This window comes from Equus asinus, chromosome 19 (assembly GCF_041296235.1).
Source record: "Equus asinus isolate D_3611 breed Donkey chromosome 19, EquAss-T2T_v2, whole genome shotgun sequence".
In the NCBI taxonomy this organism is placed as follows: Eukaryota; Metazoa; Chordata; class Mammalia; order Perissodactyla; family Equidae; genus Equus; species Equus asinus.
The window spans coordinates 13,005,118-13,013,781 of NC_091808.1; the positions used below are offsets into that span (position 1 = coordinate 13,005,118).

Genomic DNA, 8,664 nt, shown 5'->3' on the forward strand with positions numbered 1-8,664 from the left:
AAAAGCTTCCAGACCCTCCTCCTGCCGTTTGTTGCTGGAGAAGGAGAAATCCCCAGTGCTGACAGAATTCACCCTGGGGGACCCCAGCAGGAGCCCCCAGCCTTGATGGTTATCTCCTTGGCCACTCCCTCTCATCCTTCCTTCTCATAATACATGTGCCTTTCTTCTTTGGTGGTCTCCTGGAGTCACCAGCCCTGCCAGAAGGTCTTTCACTGGGACAAAAGGGGAACTGGAGCAAGATGCCCTCTCACATGTTGGCAGCTCTCCCTGGATTTTCTTCCTTGGCAACCTACACATGAGAAGGTCTGGCCAGCAACCTTGTTATTTTCACCAGCCCTCTCCCATGTGACTTGCACCAGGCAAAAGTGCTATTTAAGCAGCCTCATTAAAGCACTTGGCTAGGCTGGCCGGTTACCCTTTGCCATTTAAGACCATGAAACCCAAGTCTTTCCAGCTCAATTCTGGCCTATTTCAAAAGATGTTGGTTTCCTTTCTTTAGCTAAAACAGCTTTCTCCTTTCAACATAAAGTGGCAAATATCTTAGTCTTACCTCTAACTTTAGTTCTATCCTAACTTGATTTGTTTTTTTTTTTTTGGTGATTATGGTCTGAAGGCTTTAAAACAGAATGCTTTTCCCCTCCTTAGGTCTGTCCTTTCCCAAAGTCTCAGCTTGTCCCCACACTTCCCAGCTGTTCCTTGTGAAAAGCAGAGACATTCTCCCCATGTCCCAAACTTGAAGCTCTCTGGATTTTCTTGTTCTTTCCTTTTTCCTTGAGTGATCACTACAGCTCACACAGCTGGGCTGATAATGCTCCTTCCTCTCTAGCTGCCACCATCTGACCCACAGGGTAGGACTCAAGGTCTAAGCCAGGAAATTCCTTTAATAACAGGTTTCATAGTCCATCAAATGGATCAATGGTCTCGTTTCTCCCTCTGAGATTGCATGGTGTGAATATTAAAGTTGAGGAACACCTATACACTACCAAAACTATAAATGTGTTTGATACTGATGATTAGAAAAGGTATTTATGGGGCCCATTTGCCAGATTTCAGGTATGTTTAAGAACAGTACTTTTGCAGTGTTTTATTAATTTGTAAGCATTATAGAAGACTTGATCGGCTCTAAATTAGTGGTGCCCTGAATTAATTGCATCAGCATCAATGAGGTAGCTGAAGAAATGAATAGTGGTCATAGTGGTAGTATGCAGTTGAATGTAATTGTGTGAAATAGGAAATCAGGAGACCTGGGAAGACAAGACAAAGAGACGTCATGGGTGCCATGCTCAGCCTCCTACAAGGAACCGAGCTACCTACCGACCTCTCTGCTCTCGCAATCTTCCATTTTTTTCTCCTGCTATTCCCAGTGGAAATGGGGAATCTCTTTCTCCTCTGAGAAGAATCCTTCTTTCTTCCTGGTTCTTGCGAATAACTTTGCCTGTGCCATTCACTTAAGGACTTCTGCTTATCTGGGAAGCCAGAAGCTTCTGCTTTCAAATAGCTGTACTTCCCCCCATGCACCGTGAAGTGGGAGGATGGGAAAGAGATCGAAAACCTAGAAGATTTAAAAAGTTGGTTAATATTTCAAATATTTTCTCATCACAGATTTTGAAGAATGGGAAAGATCTAAATATGATTAACACGTTATTTTCCTCTCCTATTTAAACATTTTTGGCAGGAAAGACAGCATTTTAAAAGTTCAAATCCTTTAAGTCAATAGTGAGATTAGAACCACAGTGAATAGTGGTTTGCCTGCGAATGGGAATTACAAGTAATGTTTATTTCTTCTTTACATTTTCCTGTATTTTGTAAATTTTATATATTATGCTCAAGAATTTTTTTAAGTCACAGCTGTTTATGTTAAGAGAAAGAGGAATATGCTTTTTTGACATTGCTTTAAGTGGAGGAATTTATTTATATGAATTTTTCTAGTTGAATCTACAATATAGGATTACAAACAATGATCTCCAGTAAAGAAAAGTCATTACTGTAGGCATTGTTTTCAGGCAGAGGTGGACCAGGAAGAGCTATTTTCTGGCTACGTTTTTGTACATGATGATAGCCAAGCAAATTATAATATTTCACTGCTATTTTCTTAGTAACAGTAGAAACTGTTAGTAATGCTCTAACCAGATATTTGTAACTATGTTGCACTTGACTCAGCAAATTGGCAGGAAGTGTCAAGGCATTTAAATACAAGATAAAAACTTTTAATCAATGGTTTTGACTAAAAGGCATTGCCGAAAGGGAGCGGATTCCTCTATTGTTTTTATAGCATAACATTATGCTATTTTCAGCTGCTTCCCCAGCGAGGACTAATCAGTAGGCTGAGACAGTGTGAATGGAGGGCGACGCGGTATTTGTTTTTCAGCTCTAGTAGGCATAGTTTATGTGGGTTTGGTCCAGAAGATGTAAATTCCTACCGGATGCAATAATGCAATAATCCGTAGGTCTCAAGTAGCGTTGCTCAAGTGTTGATTTATTTGATAATGCTTTAAAAATTACATTTTTCATTACTGGCCGCTGGATTAGGTGGGTTTTATCTTACGAGAAGACACACGAAGACTACAGTGGATGCTGATGTGGTGATGAAATTTTGTCAAAATATAATTTCCTGCTATTAAATCTCGTGACAGGTGCATCATATTTCTGAGTTCCGAAGTTATTCCCCAATGATGTAACTAGAGAGAAGGTATCACAGGAACATCCCCATTTGATATTTACACAGCTTTTCTCCAAGGAAATGTTTTCTTTTTTGTTTTCAGTTACAAATGAGTTTTTGTATTTGTAAAACATTGTAGCAATATTTGCCTCACACGGTTGGTTGGAGTCAATTGGGGTTATATATATAAAGTGCGTTCAACCGAACTTCCTGTTCAGTGCTTATAATAGTCTTTATCGTTGCATTTGTATTTGTCACTCCACAGATATTTATTGACTTGGATGACTGCAGTAGCCTAGTATGGGTATTGCTATTTTTTTTAAAACGTATTCCTAAATTACAAAAACGTATGATATACATGTTTGCCTTTCTTTAAGTTGCTTTATTCAAGCCCACCCTTCTTGATTGCAAGCATGTAGAGGTGGGCATAGGCAGACGAACTTAAGTCCCATGAAGCATGTGCAAAGGGCTATCACAGTATGAGAGTTCGTTTCCAACAAAAGTCATCAGAGCAATTGTGAACAGCCATGTTTTTGGAACTGTAGTTTTGGAGTTCTTTGGCTGTAGAAAATACCTTGCTGGGAACCTTTTCCCAGCTTAATCAGCCCCTTTATTCACCATATTTGGCTCTCAAAGCTTTTTGGCTGTCTCTAAAGATCAAATGTGCCCTCAAAGGGCCTAGGCTGGCTGCTCTAGAGACCTTTCAAAAGAAGATGCCCAAGGCTGAGAAGGCCATTGCAAAAAACGAGTGGGAACTTGAGAAGGCATTCCAAAAATGCTTCAAACGATGGCTGCATGATCGGGATAAGTATGTGGACCCCAAGGTGGCTGCAATGAAGGGCAGTTCTCATTGATGGATGCCTGTTAAAAATCCATGTCATTTACTCAGTAGCTGAACTTTGTGTAAACACACACACACACACACACACACCCCCTTGTACAAAGATAAACAGATGTGAACTTCAGACTTTCCCTTTACATTTTTCCTGGCCTCTACTGCCTGTTTATTTAGCCTTCTGTGCCCATCTCCTCCATGTCAGCGTCACCTCCCACTTCCCACTTGCTTTCACTTGTTCATAGACTCCTAAGTTGATGGCACCAGTAGGTAGCATTAGTGGCTGAGACAGGTGTTGATCAGGATTTATGATAAAGAGCTTTTATTTCCTGCTCTTTGAACATGCGTGCTTGCAGAAAATTACAGGGATGGTTTCAGAGTGTCCCAAAGGAATACATTTCAGCATCTGGTGAAATCATATTTTTCTTTCTCCTCATAGGGCCCTCAATCTCTGCCCTACTGCTTCTGTGCAGGTTGGCACATGTGATGACAAAACTGGATACAGTTTGGGGCCCGCCTGGTGGCATAATGGTGAAGTTCGCATGCTCCACTTCAGTGGCCTGGGGTTTGCAGGTTCGGATCCCTGGCATGGACCTATGCCTTGCTCATCAAGCCACGCTGTGGTGGCGTCCCGTATACAAAATAGAGGAAGATGGGCATAGATGCTGGCTCAGGGACAATCTTGAGGAGGATTGGCAATGGATGTTAGCTCAAGGCCAAAACTGGATACAGTTTGTTCCTGTGCTAAGCTGTCATTCAGCCATTCTGAATGAGAGCCAGATATAAAATGAAAGCATGAGTGTGACCTTCACTTTTTCCCCATTTTGTATTCATAAGTTTGTTTGTCTCAGCCCTTAGAATAAAGTAAGGCCTTTCTACCTAATTTTAAGCCCAGTAATTCAGAGCAGTGAAGCTGTGTTAAGCTGTATCTAGATATTCTGGTAGGAACATTCTGACAGATCACAATATGAGTTCAGGAGAAACTTGAAAGTAAAGAGACCTGGAGATGGTTCTCTGGGGTTTTTCAAAGAATGCATTTTCCTCTCACTTGCAAAGTAAACCCTGTTTCTCTGGCCATGAAATAGATGCCTGGAGTGCCTTTTTGTCTTGACATTGGTGTCTACGTGTCGAGTCTTTATCTGTAAGTGAAAAAATAGACTGTTGTTTAGGGGCGGAGTCAATATTTTAAAATAAACAGAAACCTACTCGTAAAACTAGACTCCTCATTTGGTAAGTTTCAACTTACCTGAAAGCCATTATGTAAATAGTGGATACTGACTGATCCTGGCCATCCCCTGCTTTCAAGAGGAGAGAGAGAGAAAAAACTATATTGGTCAACATTTACTGTGTGCATTTCAGAATCCGTCGCTATCCTTGTAGCTGATGTGGATTATTACTGCTGCACTTCGATCACATCACAAAGCATGTCTTTGTTGTCCCTACACTTAGATAAAAATGTCTTGACCTGACATTCAAGGTTGTTCACCAGCTACCCCAGCCTACATTTCTAGACTTAACTCCTTCTACGCCTTTTCAGATACCACGTGCTCCAGCAAACCACCTTCTTCACTTGGCCAGTCCATGCCTGTGCTCTCATGCCCCTGGGCCTTGTTTTGTCATGTGCTCTCAATGAGGAGTGTGCTTTGTCCCTATCATTCAATTCATATTTATTGAGTCCTTGCTATGTGCCAGCCCTTGTGCTAAGCTCTGGAGACACAACACTGAAGCAACATAGATACAGTCCCTGTTCCCACATCCCCAAACTATTCCTTTTCTTCCAAACCAAGCCAGGTGTGTCAGCAAGGTACTTCCCTCATACTCCTAGCCTAGAAAGTTTCTTGCCCTCCTCTGTGCATCTAGAGCTGCTTTCCTGGGCTTCTATCATGGAATTCACCCCCTTTTTACTTTGTATTCTATTTATGAACAGAGCTTAGTTTCCTTTCTAGAATTTCTAGAAAGCAGAGCCTGTAGCAGAATTCAACTTTGTGTCCTCCATGGTACTTAACGCAACCATTTACTCACTCAACACGTTTTTATTGATGGCTCCGTGCCACATACTGTTCAGGGCGTTCTATAAATATTGATATTTATAGATAACTTTGAATACATGAAAAATATAGACCTCAGAAGGACTGTCTAGTGTAATACTTGAGAGCAAAAGAGGTTTTATGAGGTTGAAAGGTGTTCCCTCTCTGGAGGGGAATGAATAATGCTCCCTGAGGTCGGCCTTCTTGAATTACATGGAAGAAATGTTGTGTTTCTGCCAGAGTAACTTATTTCTAGTAGATCTAAATCAGAATCCCTTTCTTTTTTTATTTAATGATTAACTAGGTCTGTTTCACTTGGATCTCCTTTTGCATCTAAAATTCTCACGGCAAACAATGTCACGTCAAAAACTGATTTCAGATTTTGTAATGTTAGGCCCTGCAACTTCACATTCTAAAATCTGCAGTTGACTTTTAACCAAAAGAAGGTTAAGCCTAACCTGACTGTAACCTGCTTACTATATTTTGTAGTAGTTTGACACAATAACTGTAATGTCCATTTTTGCTTTGATCTTAAGAACACGAAAGCATTTTGTATTTTCGTGCCGCTGAACCTCCGAAACCTCCAGATCATATCGATTTGTTTACTGGTGTAATATTGACTATTTCGAGTTTGTGATTGCTTTAGACTCTTGTGTTTTGAAAGAAAAAAAATTAAATACAGTTTGTTGATTTTATTTAAGCACACAGTACTGTTTGTGCTGTAACTTCAGTTTATCTGATAACTGCCCCCTTTTTAATGGAAAATCCTAATGGGCTGGCCCTGGTGGCCTAGTGGTTAAAGTTTGGCGCTCTCACTGCTTCAGCAGCCCAGGTTCGTTTCCCAGTTGTGGAACCATACCACCCGCCTGTCAGTTGCCATGCTGTGGCAGTGGCACATAGAAGAACTAGAAAGACTTACAACTAGAATATACAGCTATGCACTGGGGCTTTGGGGAGGAAAAAACAAAAGAGAGAAAGCTTGGCAGCAGATGCTAGCTCAGGGTGAATCTTTCCTGCAAAACAAAACAAAACAAAACAAAATACTTCATATGTTTAAAAAAAGAATCCTAAAAAAGTGATGCATTTTAAGATGCTATGGTGACAAAGTTTTTCTTTTTCTTTTTCAGAATGAAGACCTAAATGACCTCAGCAAATCCTCCTTTAACTCATGGGTACCCAGACTCTAAATATGTCATGATTCACAACCAGGACCTCACATCTTCCTCCTCAGTAGATGGTACGATGCATCCATTTCAGTTTGTTTACTTTATAACAATCCTCAGGAGTTCGTTGACTGAACTGCACGTTCTATATTGTGCCAAGCAAAAAAGCACTGTGACACCAGAACAATGAGTCTGCATAAACTTCATCTTCAACCTTAAGGACTTAGCTGGCCATGTGAGCTGTTGGGCCCACCACCATGCCACGAGAGAATGGGTTCACTCTCATTGCATTTACAAGATACGTTTATTTCATCTGCTGCTGAAACTGTGTACGACAAAGCATCATTGTAAATTATTTCATTCAAAACTGTTCACGTTGGGTGGAGAGAGTATTAAATATTTAACATAGGTTTTGATTTATATGTGTAATTTTTTTAATTAAAATGGAACATTTCTTACAGCACATCTTTTTTTTGGATGTGGAACTGAGGTATACAATGTTCTGTAAAGAGTGGAGCAGATGCTTAAAACAAGGCTAACAGGTACAGATAGGGTACGAACCTTGTTTTAAGATTGTAATTCAGAAAAATAATATAATAAGAATCCTAGTGCCATAGATGGTTCTCAATTGTATAGATTTATTTGCTGATACTATCTCTTGTAATATAGCCCTGATGTTGAGCTGAGATCCTTACAAGAATTCTTCTTAATTTTGTATTTTTCCTGTAAGGCAATAGGCCATATTAATTAAACTGAAGAAGGATATATTCTACTGGGTGTTTTCAAGTGTCAGCTTAAAATTGGCAATTGAATGGAAGCAAAATTGTAAGAAAAGGAGATCAAAGTCTTCCATTGTATATACTGTAAAGAGGAGGAGACATGGTGATTCCTTCAAATCAAAAGCTCTCTTTGGAATGAACAATGTGGGTGTTTGTAAATTCTGGAAATTTCTTTCTATTCATAATAAACTAGAGACTGTTGATCTTTTCTTCTCCCCCTCCCCCGACTTCTGTAAGCTTCCTGATCCATTACCACCATTTTTTTCTGTGCACACATTAGGTTATTTCATTTCCTGCATTGTCTCAAGAAAGATGCTAAGACAAGTGAGTACTTGTCTTTAATTTCTAACCAGAAATTAAAATTCCAGACAGTGTTTTTCATCATGACCAGGGCTACACGTCACTTTCCTTAAGACTCTTATCTCATGTTTTTGGAAAACTTCCGGTGTTAGAATATTAACCCAATGTGATTTGGTCCATTTGTCCTGGTGGGTACTGACCTATTAGTGACTCATTAATAAAACCCAGTGTACAGAGAGCACATCAAAGCATAATGACCTGTTATGGAAACATCTAGCCAGCAGTGAAAATGTTAATCCTTTTCTTGTTTGGACAGTACACACACGTTGGAATTTTTCCTTGTGAAAAAGAAATGGCAATGAACATACTTACAGATATTGCCTAGAGTTTTTCATCTTTTTACCAGGAAACTTCCTAAAGGTTAAGTGAATTAATGCCAATATCAGGCTCCCTCGGAGTCTGCATAAATTTGCTATCAGGAATTTCCAGCCCTACTGTTGAGAGGAGCAACATTTTATTTCCCTGAAGGGTTGAGCTCCCTGGGTGGGGGAGGAGTTTCAAGGAAAGGGGCCAGGGTTGGGGGACATCGCAGTGGCTGCTGCCCCTCATCAACTGTTCGGGGACCCCTGCTCTACTCAAAAGGGAGTGGAAATCAATGGAACCCCTCAACCTGCTGGGGCCTGTGCTACTGTTAATGCAACTGGGTGGCAAGTACCTCACAAACTGTTGTACGATGTTCATTGTTGCAGATCCTAACCATTTGCATGCTCATCAATTTCTAAGATAAATAGGTCTGTAGTCATAAGAGTCCATTGTTTTCAAGGCACTGGCTGAATTACATCATTTCCTAGTAGGAGAGAACACTACCAATTTAAAAAATCTGATATGAAAGTTGTTTTTT

General features: G+C 40.3%; 1 protein-coding gene across 1 annotated transcript in view; it reads left to right on the forward strand.

Annotated features, from left to right (window-relative positions):
* Positions 1-7,478, forward strand: part of IRS1 (insulin receptor substrate 1) — a 58,650-nt gene extending 51,172 nt beyond the window's left edge. The window contains exon 2 of the mRNA XM_014835921.3: positions 6,649-7,478. The gene's annotated coding sequence lies outside the window, so the exon portion shown is untranslated. The remainder of the gene's footprint in view (positions 1-6,648) is intronic.
* The last annotated feature ends 1,186 nt before the right edge of the window (positions 7,479-8,664 follow it).